This window comes from Heloderma suspectum, chromosome 1 (genome assembly GCF_057233095.1).
Source record: "Heloderma suspectum isolate Gila_16-S chromosome 1, 16-S_ref, whole genome shotgun sequence".
NCBI classification, from domain to species: domain Eukaryota; kingdom Metazoa; phylum Chordata; class Lepidosauria; order Squamata; family Helodermatidae; genus Heloderma; species Heloderma suspectum.
This window is the reverse complement of record NC_139458.1, coordinates 94,630,251-94,644,832: the sequence shown is the minus strand read 5'-3', so window position 1 is coordinate 94,644,832 and position 14,582 is coordinate 94,630,251. Positions and strand designations below refer to the sequence as shown.

Sequence of the window (14,582 nt, the reverse complement as noted above, 5' to 3'; positions counted from 1 at the left end):
TAAAGCCTTTGATTGTGTGGATCACAACAAACTCTGGCAACTTCTTAAAGTGATGGGAATACCAGACCACCTTACCTGTCTCCTGAGAAACCTGTACGAGGGTCAAGAAGCAACAGTAAGAACCAGACATGGAACAACCGATTGGTTCAAAATTGGGAAAGGAGTGCGACAAGGCTGCATATTGTCACCCTGCTTATTTAACTTATATGCAGAGTACATCATGAGAAATGCCGGGTTGGAGGAATCACAGGTCGGAATTAAGATTGCTGGGAGAATTATCAACAACCTCCGATATGCAGACGATACCACCCTAATGGCAGAAAGCGAAGAGGATCTCAAGAGCCTCTTGTTGAGGGTGAAAGAGGAGAGTGCAAAAGCTGGTTTGAAACTCAACATTAAAAAAACTAAGATCATGGCATCTGGCCCCATCACTTCTTGGCATATAGAAGGGGAAGAAATGGAAGCTGTGACAGATTTTATTTTCTTGGGATCCAAGATCACCGCAGATGGTGACTGTAGCCATGAAATTAAAAGACGCTTGCTCCTTGGGTGGAAAGCTATGGCAAACCTACACAGCATAGTAAGAAGCAGAGACATCACCTTGCCGACAAAGGTCCATCTAATCAAAGCTATGGTTTTCCCAGTAGTAATGTATGGCTGTGAGAGCTGGACTATAAGGAAGGCTGAGCGCCGAAGAATTGATGTTTTTGAACTGTGGTGCTGGAGAAGACTCTTACGAGTCCCCTGGACTGCAAGGAGGTCAAATCAGTCAATCCTAAACGAAATCAACCCTGACTGCTCATTGGAAGGACAGATACTGAAGCTGAAGCTCAAATATTTTGGCCACCTAATGTGAAGAGAAAACTCTCTGGAAAAGACGCTGATGCTGGGAAAGACTGAAGGCAAAAGGAGAAGGGGATGGCAGAGGATGAGATGGCTAGATAGCATCACCGATGCAATGAATATGAACTTGAGCACGCTCCGGGAGAGAGCGCAGGACAGGAAGGCCTGGCGTGCTATTGTCCATGGGGTCACGAAGAGTTGGACACGACTGAACAACTGAGCAACAACAACAACAAAACACTAATTTAAAATACTTTGGGGGACTTTTTTTCCCCTGGAAACCTTCTAAGAATCCTGAACTCTCCACTGGAGTGGTAGATTTTTCTTATAGCTGGGAATGCTTCAGTTAGCCGAACTGGAGATGGCGCAAGACCACATTAGGATCTAATATACTTTCTCATCTTCAATTTCCCATCTATGATGCCTCGGTTAGTTAATGTAGGGCACAATCTTCCCATGCTACTCGCAAGCCTCTGAATGTGGAGGCTTACAAGTATCCCAAGCAGAGTGGGAGGCGTGCCATGCCCCCTGCTCTTCAAGTTAGCCAGATGGGAGTTTTTGCCCATGCAGCAGAGGTGTTGGGGAGGGGAAGCCTGGGGACAGCTCACACACCTGCTTCCCCAGTCCCCTCCTTGCCCACAGACACCCCCTTTCTCTTCTTTCCGAGTTCGCGTTCCTGAGCTTGTAGTGGCAGCTGGCACAGTTCTGTCCATGCTGGCTGCAAGGGGGTGGGGGAGGGGGCAGGGAGCTTGGACTCCAGAGTCCAAGGTCGGAGCACTGTCTCCAGCCTCGGATCCAGGAATCAGAAGTATCCTATGGCCCCCAGATGCTATATAGGGTCTATAGGATTGCTCTCCCCACTAGTTTTATGTTTCTTTAATTCTTTAATCATTGTCTTTACGGTACTAGCCATACTGTATCTGTTTCATTTATTATGCTTTAATCATTTTTATGCAATGTTTTGTTGATTTTCCACTATGTCTTCACTATTTTTCATTAATAGCTATGGTTTTTTTTACCATTTTGTCTGTTATTCCAATACATTTTAATTGATTTTGTTTTATTTATCAATTAAGCAAATTAAAATAGCGTGGGAAAAGAATCAGTTGCTCAGTTCTCTGGGCAGCTCACAGAATAAAAACTACAAATTAAGAATACAGCAGTACAGTAATAAAAACACAGCATTAAAACCACACCAAATAAGAACAAAAACAGATCAAAGGAGGCAGAGAGCAGAGAATTAAACAAATCAACAGCAGTAAAAAAAAAAAGTTAAAAGCTACTCAATTATTTTACACATTTGGGGAAATAAATGGATATTTGCTGGGAGCCAAAGGCATTAAATTAGACATCAAGCAGACCTCTCTGGGAAGGGCATTGCACAACCAGGGTGCTATGAATGAAAAGGCCCTTTGATGTATTTGGATAACACATTTTTACATAGCATTTCTGTCTCAAAAGACACATGCAAGGTGGCTTATATCCTTCATCAAGTCCAAAACTATACATCTGATGCAAACCCCTGTAGAAAATTGTCCTTGAACTTCCCAGCAATATTTGCGCCAGCTGCACAATGTCTCTTCACTATGTCCCTCATCTAACTCCTTCCATGTTCTATTCTGCCATTCCATCAGCTGCAATGCCTCATTAACTCCTTTCCAATTCTCTCCTGCCAAACCTAGTATAACAGGCCCTTAAAGTTCCCCTCCATGCTAAATCCTCTTCCAAATTATTTGCTTTGGCAGTTCCCCTAGACCTCCCTGTGAACCCCTCTGGTTCAACTATGTTTTATCTATATCTATATCTATCTATCATCTATCTCCTGTCTTTCCATCAATATTGCTTCCAGGGTGGCAAAACATGAATAAATAATTATGATAACAACGAAACATATATAGCACCCAGTAAAAGAGCCGATGAGATGTGAATAAGAACAGTCATGCCTGAGTTGGCCACAGTCACAGCCCGGGGATGATCCGTGCCGCCTATGAGGTGTGGGGGGGGAGTTCTCCGGGAACCGATCTTGGAGCCTGTGCTCTGAGGTCGGTTCCCAGTGACCAAACAATCCTATGGCTGTCTAGCCACTGTCTAGCAGCCATAGGATTGCACCCTAACAATTAATTTTAAACATTCCAAACAATTAAAATAAACATCAGGAGGGGCAGGGAGCTTGGCGGGCTCCAAAATAAGTTGTCTGCAGGCACCTTGGTGCCCATGGGCACCACATAGGAGACTCAAGACTAAGAGCATAGTTCAAAGGTCCCACCACTTTGAATTGTGGCTAGAAATAATATGGTAGTCCATGCAGATCTTTACACATTGGCAAGATGTGATTGGTTTTGATTGACTGATTGATTGCATTTATACCCTGCCTTTTTTCCTCTTGCAAGGAACCCAAGGCAGCTTACATTATCCTCCTCCTCTTCATTTTATCCTCACAACAACCCTGTGAGGTGGGTTGGGCTGAGAGTCTGTGACTGGCCCAAAGTCACCCAGTGAGTGGGGACTAGAACCTGGATCTCCCAGCTCCTAGTCCAACACTCTTGCCACTACACCACACTTGGCTATAAAGGCCCTAGGTAGTAAATAGGTTGTTCTATTCTGAAGCTATTAACATTTCTGAATGGGCTTCATAAACAGTCTCATGCAGAATGCACTGTAGTCATCTAACCATGGATATCTGTGGCAAGATCAGGTGTGGATATGATTAGGGCATACTCTCAGTTTGTGCAAGACAATGGTGAGCCCCAACAATGTGCCATGGAACATACTCCAGAATCAGCTGCATTATGCAGGGGTCTCATGGCAATTGTTTAGGTAAGTCATCCTTAGCAGACATGTAAAACTCAAAATATTTATTTACTTAGTACATCTATATTCCATCTTTCTTCCATCACAGACTCAAGCCAGTATACATGTGGTTTCCAGGCAGTCTCCATCCAGGCACTGGCCAAATCCAGAGCAGCTTATCTTAGCAAAGTGGCTTCATCAGGTGTCATAGAATCATAGAATAGTAGAGTTGGAAGGGTCCTACAAGGCCATTGAGTCCAGCCCCCCAGTCCTTGGAGTATAAAAGCTGAATAATTCCCTGGACTTGGGAGCAATGATCCTGTGCTATAAATTGCAAACTTTGATCAGCACAGAGACTTTGGAATATTCATGTATTCCTGAACTGAGTTACCAATATAACTTCTAAAAAATAATGTTGAAGTCAACCCAAGTTGGATTCTTCAGTGGAGATTTCTGTGTTGAACTGATTTTGTGAACAGTTCAAGAGGTTTCCTCAACTCAGTAATTAATATGACTGAAATGTTTCTCTGGAACTCAGAGCCTGTTTTTCCACCTGTTTCACTACTGATTGTGACTAACCAGTCTGGAAAACTCTTCAAAATGATGGTTGAACCAGAATACGATAAGACATATTCTCTACATGTATTGATCAATTTACAAACTGCTTTGGCACGAGCAAATAATTGAATAAGTCAACCAAGCTTATAGCCATAAATGAGCTGGTCTTAGAATGGGTGCTAAGCTGAGAAGTATAGATCCATTCTCTATTATATCATGATTTCAATCTCCTGAGTAACAATGGCTACTGATGCTTCAGTTCCCAAACTCTCTGTAGATTAACACACACACACACACACACACACCACATAATCAACTCTTGAGATACATTTGTGCAGCCTTGAAAACATGTGTGTGCTTCATATGTCTTCTTTGTCCGCTTATCCCAACTGGAGATTGTCATAATGAACTGAAAGCCTATAAAAGATGATGAAGCGAATAACATGTTTAAACAAGGCTGACAGCATGCCTAACATTTCTGCCTTCATTTCTCTTGAAGCTGATGTAGGTCTTCATAATGACCTACAGATCATAAGTGACACAGTTCTGGAATGGGTGGTGTTAGTCAGTGATTGAGGCACCAATTATGTCAGTCTTGATCATCATTAAAAACCCAGTCACCTATTAGCATGTTCGTGTATGGTACCACAAATTTCCTCAATGAGCGGCTGACAAGTAAGTTGCTGGGTGCTATTGCATTAATGGCCTGCTTGTGGGCTTCCCATAGGCAGTTGGTTGGCCACTGCGTGACCAGAATACTGGACTAGATAGACCCTTGGTGTGATCCACCATGGCTCTTCTTATGTTCTTATAATCTACATGGAAAACACCCCACTCACCCTTTTACGCAGAAGGATTTATGCCTTTCATATGTAGCCCATTTTGTTTATGACACTAGTCACACTAGTGCAGTGTCAAGGAGCTGGCCAAAAATATACACACGCTTGAGGAAGAACCATATGGAGTCTGAAACACTGTGGGTTGGATCCAGAGCTAGTCATACTTTGAGTAGACCACTGAACTCAATGGGAATTAAGTTAGTCATGACTGCCCCATAGATTTCAATCGGTCTACTCTATGAATAACCAAGTCTGAATTCAACCCTGTGGTCATGCATCTGCCTTTGTGCACACAGTTCCCTCTGGAACTTTCACTGCAATGTCAGACAGTATTCTTGCACACAGTGGGCATGAATATACCTAGAACGTCCCTACACAGGAATGAGTGAGAAGCCCCTTATTATTTACTTACTTACTTACTTATTTATTATTTAGGTCATTTATAGCTCATGTTTCTTCAATGGAGGCTGGTGGCTCCAATGTCAGTGGGGCAGTGAATCCGCTCCAGGTTTCAGTCAGAACCAGTAGGAACTCTAAAGCAGCTATCCAAGGCTGGATAGCTCCTTTAGAGTTCTAACTGGTTCTGACTGAAACCCAGAGAGGATTCACCACCCCACTGTCATCAGAGCCACCAGCCTCTACTGTGTTTCTTCCATGATGGAACTCAAGATAGTATACATGGCATTCTTGGGTGTTCTCATCCAGTTGTTGACTGGCTTTTTTAGCCAGCTGGCTGCTTCCTGGGCCCTCAGCTGGTGCGTGTGCATCAAAGACTTTCGATCAAGGTTCATTTGGATTAGGATCAGAAATTATCTGTTTGATTTTACAAAGAGTTGGAAACATGAACAAGCCTGTTGATTTAGAATTGGTCAAATGCTATGATTTAGGTCTGGTCTGCGAAGAATGCTTTACTAGGTTTCTTGTTTGTACAGAACCCTTTCAAGTTTATCAGCCAAGTTTATCTGCCATGTCACATAGATCCTGTCACCTAATCTTTTGTAAACTCATTTGCTTCACTGCAAAGAGTGAAAGCAAAGTTCACTGGTAATTAGCATAGTTTTCAATACACGTTGGAAAACTCTCTTGGGCTGCGATCCTATACCCACTTACCTGGGAGTAAGTTTCATTGAACTCAATGGACAAACGTCTGAGTATACACACACATTGCCCTCTTGTTCTTTCTTACATCAGCACCTCTTACATAGAATCATAGAATAGTAGGGTTGGAAGGGGCCTACAAGGCCATCGAGTCCAACCCCCTGCTCAGTGCAGCAATCCAAGTCAAAGCATCCCTGACAGATGGCTGTCCAGCCTCGTCTTGAACGCCTCCAGTGTGGGAGAGCCCACCACCTCCCTAGGTCATTGGTTCCATTGTCGTATTGCTCTAACAGTCAGGAAGTTTGCCCTGATGTTCAGCCGGAATCTGGCTTCCTGTAACTGGAGCCCATTATTCCGTGTCCTGCACTCTGGGATGATCGAGAAGAGATCCTGGCCTTCTTCTCTGTGACAACCTTTCAAGTACTTGAAGAGTGCTATCATATCTCCCCTCAGTCTTCTCTTCTCAAGGCTAAACATGCCCAGTTCTTTCAGTCTTTCTTCACAGGGCTTTGTTTCCAGTCCTCTGATCATCTTTGTTGCCCTCCTCTGAACCCTCTCCAGTTTGTCTGCATCCTTCTTAAAGTGTGGGGCCCAGAACTTGACACAGTACTCCAGATGAGTCCTAACCAGTGCTGAGTAGAAGGGAACTAGTACTTTCCGGGATTTGGAAGCTATGCTTCTATGAATGCAGCCCAAAAGAGCATTTGCCTTTTTTGCAGCCACATCACATTGTTGGCTCATATTCAGCTTGTGATCGACAACAATTCCAAGATGCTTCTCGCTTGTCGTGTTGTTGAGCCACGTATCCCCATCTTGTAACTGTGCATTTGGTTTCTTTTTCCTAGGTGCAGAACTTGGCATTTATCCCTATTAAATGTCATTCTGTTGTTTTCTGCCCAGCGCTCCAGTCTATCCAGATCACTTTGAATTTTGTTTCTGTCTTCCAAAGTAGTAGCTATCCTGCCCAATTTTGTGTCATCTGCAAATGTGATCAGCATTCCTTGCACCTCCTCCTCCAAGTCATTAATAACAATGTTGAAGACCACTGGGCCCGGGACTGAGCCCTGCGGTACCCCACTCGTTACCTCTCCCCAGTTTGAGAAGGTCCCACTGATAAGCACTCTTTGAGTCCGATTCTGTAGCCAACTGTGGATCCACCGGATCGTTGTTTCATCTAGCCCACTTTGAGCTAGTTTGCTCATCAGGATATCATGGGGCACTTTGTCGAAGGCTTTGCTGAAGTCAAGGTATATGATGTCTACAGCATTCCCACGGTCCACAAGGGAGGTTACTTGATCAAAAAATGAGATCTGATTTGTCTGGCAGGACTTGTTTTTGACAAATCCATGTTGGCTTCGAGTAATCACGGCATTGTTTTCAAGGTGCTTCCAGATGGATTGCTTTATCATCTGCTCCAGGATTTTCCCAGGGGTTGATGTCAGACTGACTGGTCTGTAGTTCCCAGGTTCCTCCTTTTTACCCTTTTTGAAGGTAGGGACAACATTAGCCTTCCTCCAGTCATCTGGCACTTCCCCCGTCCTCCATGATTTCTCAAAGAGAAAAGACAGTGGTTCTGAGAGGTCTTCTGCCAGTTCCTTTATTACTCTAGGGTGCAGTTCATCTGGCCCTGGAGATTTGAACTCAAAGTAATTAGGTGTTCCTTGACCTTATGCCTATTGATCTCAAGCTGCAATCCTGCCCCTTCAGCCTGCACTTTGCCTTTGCCAGTGGGGTCATAGACCCTCTTTTGGGAGAAGACTGAGCCAAAGTAGAAACTGAGAACCTCTGCCTTTTCTTTGTCATCTGTTATTATTTTGCCATCCTTATTTAATAGCTGAACCACCATTTATTTCCTCTGCCTTTTACTATGCACGTAGCTGAAGAAAGCTTTTTTGTTGTTTTTAGCATCCCTTGCTAACCTCAGCTCGTTCTCAGCTTTAGCCTCCCTGACGCCATCCCTGCAATTCTGTGCTACCTGCCTGTACTCTTCCTTTGTTACTTGGCCTTCTTTCCACTTCCTATATGTGTCCTTTTTTTGTTTTCAGGTCATCCCTAAGCTTGTTGTGAAGCCACATTGGCTTCTTCTGTTGTCTTCGACCTTTTCTTCTTGTTGGAATGGTTTGTAATTGTGCCTTGAGAATTTCCTTTTTTAAAAGCTCCCACCCATCTTGGACTCCTTTTCTCGTTAGCGTCGCTTGCCATGGGACCTTACTGATCATTGTTCTGAGTTTATTAAAATCAGCTTTCCTAAAATCCAGGGTACACGTTTGACTACACTCAGCTTTTGCTTCCCTTAGAACCAAGAACTCAAGTGCAACATGGTCGCTTTCCCCTAGAGTTCCTGTAACTGCTACTTTATCCACTAAGTCATCTCTGTTGGTTAGGATCAAGTCAAGGATAGCCGATCCTCTAGTTCTTTCCTCTACTTTCTGTAGGAGGAAGTTATCCGCCACACAAGTCAGGAATTTCCTGGAGGGGCCATGTTTTGCAGAATTTGTCTCCCAACAAATATCGGGGAAACTGAAGTCCCCCATTACTACTACATCGTGCTTCCTTAAAACATTGGCTATTTGCTTTTCAAAAGTTTCATCCTCGTCTTCTCCTTGGTTGGGTGGCCAGTAGTAGACTCCGACCACCAGGTTCCTTTTATTCTATGCTCCATTTATTTTGATCCAGATGCTCTCGATGGGGCTACCAAGCTCCTCCTCCTGTATTTCTGTGCAGAAATATGTATTTTTCACATACAGTGCAACCCCACCTCCCTTTCTGTTCCTCCTGTTCTTTTTGAACAAGTTATATCCTTCAATTGCTGTATTCCAGTCATGACAGTCATCCCACCAAGTCTCACTTATACCTATCAAGTCATAATTTCCCTCCTGTATTAAGAGTTCAAGTTCGTTCTGTTTGTTTCCCATACTCTGGGCATTAGTATATAGACATCGAAGACCATGTGCTTCATAGTCTGGCTTTCTTCCTACATGTGTCTGAAGACTATTATTGGGCGCTATCAGAGCTGTTCTCTCCGTTGCAGTGCATGCGCCTACGTCCATTGTTACCCCCAACATTACATCTCCCTTCCCCGTAGGATTCAGTTTAAAGCCCTCCTGATGAAGTTCTTCATGCTGTGGCCAAACACATTCTTCCCATCCTTTGTGAGGTGCCACCCGTCCCTTGCCAACAGCCCATCTTCCAGGAAGTATAGGCCGTGGTCCCAGAATCCAAATCTCTCTCGTCGGCACCACCTTCATAGCCAGTCATTCACCCGGAGTATTTTTTGTTCCCTTTCTATCCCTCTTCTAACTACTGGAAGGAAGGATGAGAAAACTATCTGGGCTTCAAAGTTCTTGAGTTTCCTTCCCAGAGCTTCAAAGTCTGACGTGATTTCTTCGTTGCTCCGCTTGGCAGTATCATTTGTTCCCACATGGATGAGAAGAAAGGGATACCTGTCAGTGGGCTTTATGAGTGCAGGCAACCTTTCAGTCACGTCTCTAATTCGTCCTCCCGGGAGACAACATACCTGGCGAGTTTCGGGTCTTCACGACATACTTGGGTCTCAATCCCACGCAGCAAGGAGTCTCCCACTACTCCCACTCTTCTCTTCTTGTTGTTGTAGGCCTGGGTTTCATCACCTCTGTTTGACTGACCTTCAGCCTCTTGCTCATTCTCATGTAGGTTCCCCTGTGATTCTTCCTCTGCAGGCTGTCCTCCAGTCTCATCCGCAAATACCTGGAATCGGTTCCACAGCTCCACTGCTTCCACTGGTGCAGAGTGGCGTCTAGTTCTTCTTCTCCTAACTGTCACCCTTTTCCAAGGAGTATCCTCTACTCCATTTTTCTCCACCTCAGCATTTCCCACTGCCTCATCTTGCTGTTTTATTTATTTATTTATATTTATTTCATTTCTATACCGCCCAATAGCTGAAGCTCTCTGGGCGGTTGCTCTTCAAGCTTCTGGTCTTGCCTTTGCTGCTGTAGTTCCCCCATTCTGTCCAAGAATTCTTCATGCTTTCTTATTCCCCGGAGGGTCGACAGTCGCCGCTCCAGTCCACTTACTTTTTCTTCCAGCAGCATGATCAACTTGCAGTTGTTGCAGGTGTAGGCCATGTTGTTCTCAGGCAAGAAAACAAACATTGCACACACTTTGCAGGTCACCACCACTGGAGAGTCCTGTCCTTCCATAGCCTCTTTTCCCTTTTTGTGTCTATCTTTGTGATTGTTCTAGACTAGCCTGTGCCTGTTCCTCTACTCAGTAGAGGTTAAAAGCAGAGTCCCACTGGTGTGGAAGTGTGTGTTACAAGACAAATAAATGGAAAAAAGTTAGTTAAAAATAAAATAAAAAAAAATAAAAAAAATCATTTTTCCATTATAGTCACTGTGTGTGTGTGTGCATGTGCGCGTGCGCGCTTTTCACATTTTGAATCTTAAAGGGTTTTGGTAGGGAAGACAATTTTAGCAAGACAGACACACACCTTTTCTTTAATAAACGTGACCTAGCATCCATAGAAATTTTATGGGAATCCCCCCGTGGATTTGAGGCCTAAGACTGAGCTCCTCTACAACCTCTCCTGGTAATTTGCTAGCTAGTTCAGCAGACTAAATCTGAGAACTTGCAAGGTTCAAACTATTTAGCTTTTTTAGAATTTAGCAGTTTTTCTGAATTAGCTTCATCATGTGAGCTCCTTGATCAGCAGGGTAAGCAATGTAGATCAGAATTACGGAAGTGGAGAATAATGTTTCAGTGTGCAATTCAGCCTTATGGTGTGACAATATGTTCTGTTCCATTCTGTACAATAGTTTATTGCTCCTAAGTTTTAATTTTAATGTCAGTCTCAAATTTTATTATATGCTTTTCTTTTCTTTTTTGCTCCTATGTTCTTCACTGTAGTTTGCATTCAGAAGGTCCAAAGGTTCAGTCCCTGGCGTCTTCAGGGGTACAGCTAGGAAAGAGGCCGGCCTGAAACCCTGGAGAGCTGCTGCCAGTCAGTGGAAACAATCCTGGGTTACATGGACCAATGATCTGACTTAGTGACCAGGTTTGCACAATTACCATGGTGTATTTAAGCCACGGTGGATTATGGCGTGTGCTGGTCACCCTTTTGAATATTCAGACCATGGTGGGCAGCCACCATGGCTTATGTGAGAGCCAGTGTAGTATAGTGGTGAGAGTGTTGGACTGGGAGCTGGGAGATCCAGGTTCTAGTCCCCACTCGGTCATGGAAGCTCACTGGGTGACTTTGGGCCAGTCACAGACTCTCAGCCCAACCACCTCACAGGGTTGTTGTTGTGAGGATAAAATGGAGAGGAGGAGGATACTGTAAGCTGCCTTGGGTTCCTTGGAAGAGGAAAAAAGGCGGGATATAAATGGAATGAATGAATGAATGAATAAATAAATAAATAAATGGTATCATGCAAACCCAGTGAGGATGGCTTATGTGAGGGTTAAACAATCCTTGCCTAACCCTAAAACAGCCCATGGGTTATGTGAGAGTTGTTTAACCCTCACATAAGCCACCCTTGCCGGGTTCGCACAATAAGACCACCTGTGTATGTGTGTGTTTTTAAATAATTGAACAGCAGCCATGGGGAATGGACAATTTGGATCAGGACCACAACACATTGGGAGGCTTTTAAAAAACTCCTTTCAATATGCCACTTCCCTGATGAAAATCACCTTCCCCTCAAATCTGTTATTTACTTTGTGGGAGGAAACCTAGAGGTACCCATATGATAACTTGCAAGTTTTCCCACATGGGGCAAGAAGCAGCTTTGCGTGTGGAGAGATTTTCATTGAGTAAATGGTAAGAGGGAAATGTCCTGACCCCAAACTGAGCATTTTGGCTTGTTTCGGAGCTTCCAAAGGAAGACTTAAATGTCCATTGTGCAAGCGGTGGGCACCACTTGAAGAACAGAATCAGTGGCAGGCCCCACTTGTGGAATAGCCTGCTTGGGTAGCTTGCTCCCCCCGAGCGCCATGGTCCCAATCTAAACTGAGGCCTCTCTCAACTAATATTCAGTTTTCCACATTTAGTTTGCCCTTCAAATCTCTCCCTCTTTGGTTGTAGTTGTCAGGGTTGGCAGCTATGGCTGGCCAGTTTTAAGCTTGTTTTCCCCCACAGGGTGGGCATGGCTTTCTGCTTATCCCCCCAGAGTGCTTCACATACATTCTCTCAATAATCTGTACATTAATGAAGGTCATTATTATCCCTTTTTTAAAAAAGATTTTATTAATTTCCCAGATACAAAGACAAACAAATAAGAACATTACATCAGGTTTAAATCTAGTTGTTGCTAGAGAGTAGTACATTTAGGCTGCAATCCTATGCATGTTTAGACAAAGAAAAGGCCTACATTTCCCAGTATGCCCCAGCCAGCATGGTCGTAGGCCTTTTCTCTGTCTAAACATGCATAGGATTTCGCCCTTAACATATTCTCCCCCACTCCCTTTACTTCACAGGCAAAAATATGGGTAAAATCAGTTGGCTGCTCAGAGATTTTCTTCATGGTTCTTCTTAATAGCCAATTATATTTAATCTCTTTTGCATAATTTGAGGAAAGGCTTTGAAAGATGTTGCTGCCTATGTCCCTAGTTCGTATAAGAAATAAAACCATACCGTATTGCACAAAAATCAGATTTTAACATTGCCTTTAGCTAACTTAAGGCACAATCCTAAGCAATTTTAGAAAAAAAGGCCTACAGCTCCCAGCATGCCCCAGCCAGCATGCCTCAGCTCCATGGCTGGGTGGGGCATGCTGGGAGTTGTAGGCCTTTTTTCTGTCTAAACATGTATAGGATATATATCCTATACATGTATATGTATATGTATATATAAACCCCTATACATGTATATGTATACATGTATATGTATACATATGTATATGTATACATGTATATCCTATACATGTATATGTATATGTATATATAAACCCCTTAAGTTGATAACAGCCATTTTTCTGCCATGGGTATCTGCCACAGCTCCATGTATCAAGACTTCAATGTTAAAAGCTTTGTAGTTTCCCAACTTTTACCTATTACCCTGTGAGCTGCCATCAGCATGAACATGATTAATTCCTTAAATGTCATTATCCCATGTGGTAGTATTGTTATCGTGAGGCTGGAAGATAGTAGTTTGCCTAAGGCAACCTACCGAGTTCATGGCAAGAGATGACATTTTGAATCAGGAACTTCCTGATCCACAGCTCAGTCTCATAGCCACTACACTGCGTAGCACTCATTTTATGGTGTAAAGATACTCTTGGCTGTGGCAATCTGAGGCAGCCTAGTCTTTACAGTTTGATGCACTCCTTTATCTCTAAGACAAATCTGATCTCTTTGGTGGGGAACCTGGGGTCCTCCAAATTAGGTTGAGTCCAACCCCGATGATGGAAGTTGTAGTCCAACAAGATCTGGAGGGCCACAGGTTTTTTACCTTCTGTAGAGGCTCTTCTGTAATTAATTAAAGTTGCCAGATAACATACCAACACATTGAATAAAGGGAATGATTGGCCTTTAAAAAACACCCATACAGAACCAGGCAATGGAAATATTAAATGACTTCCTCCTGAATATCCAGGAAATTAGCACCAGCTGTCTCACACACATTCCATGATAGCTGTCATGTTATATGCTAACCAATGCATGACAAATACATTTCCTTGTACTCAGCTCCTTTTATTGGGTCGCAGCCCCATTTGACTAAAGAAAATTATCCGTAATCAAGAGGAGCAATGCTCATGGGATGACAGAAATTTTTCAGCTTTATGTTATCAAATGATAATTACAGTCATCCTGTGCACAGTCTAACATGTATATAACCCACAAGACAGTTGAGATGTCAGCCATCTATTGTAGGACAGAGAGAAGTGGTTGGCTTTTAAAGTTTTGAGCCATATTTTATACTGGCAAATGAAGTTCAGGATAGAGTACCAAGAGATGCTGGCAGGTGGTTCAAACCCACAGCCCACATTACCAGGTGTTTGTATATCTCACATGTCCCTCGCCATGGTTTAGTACAGACCCATGACACTATGTCCAAAGGCCAAATAGGTCCATAACAAAATAGGTCTGTAATGCAATAATCCTGTTCATAGCAAGATGCAACTCAAGGCAAGGTACAGAAGCAGCTTGCATCCAGTTCTGACAACACTGGCTATTTCTTCTGCCATCTTCTCTCTCTGTTTCTCTGTCTTTCTCAACAAAAAGCATACCTCATTTCAGCTTCCCCAACCTGGTGACCTCCAGTTGTTTTGGACTTTGTCTCCCATCAGACCCAGCCAGCATGGCCAATGGTCAGGAATGCCAAGAGCTGTAGTCCAAAATATACGGAGGGCACCAGGTTGGGGAAGCCTGCCTTATTTGTCTGTTTCCGTATAGGAAGAGCCGCATTGGCCATTTCTAAGTGTGCGGGCCATTATATAACACACAGAGAGCACACTTGTCGTATTTTCTGTTTTGCTT

At 43.5% G+C, this 14,582-nt stretch overlaps 1 long non-coding RNA gene across 5 annotated transcripts in view; it reads left to right on the top strand.

Moving 5' to 3' along the window:
- Positions 1–14,582, top strand: part of LOC146357586 (uncharacterized) — a 96,678-nt gene that overhangs the window by 69,523 nt on the left and 12,573 nt on the right. The window contains exon 5 of one of the 5 annotated variants that reach the window (XR_014790450.1): positions 11,013–11,160. The exons of the other annotated variants lie outside the window; for them this stretch is intronic. This is a non-coding gene — a long non-coding RNA (uncharacterized LOC146357586). The remainder of the gene's footprint in view (positions 1–11,012; positions 11,161–14,582) is intronic. 5 annotated transcript variants of the gene reach the window in all.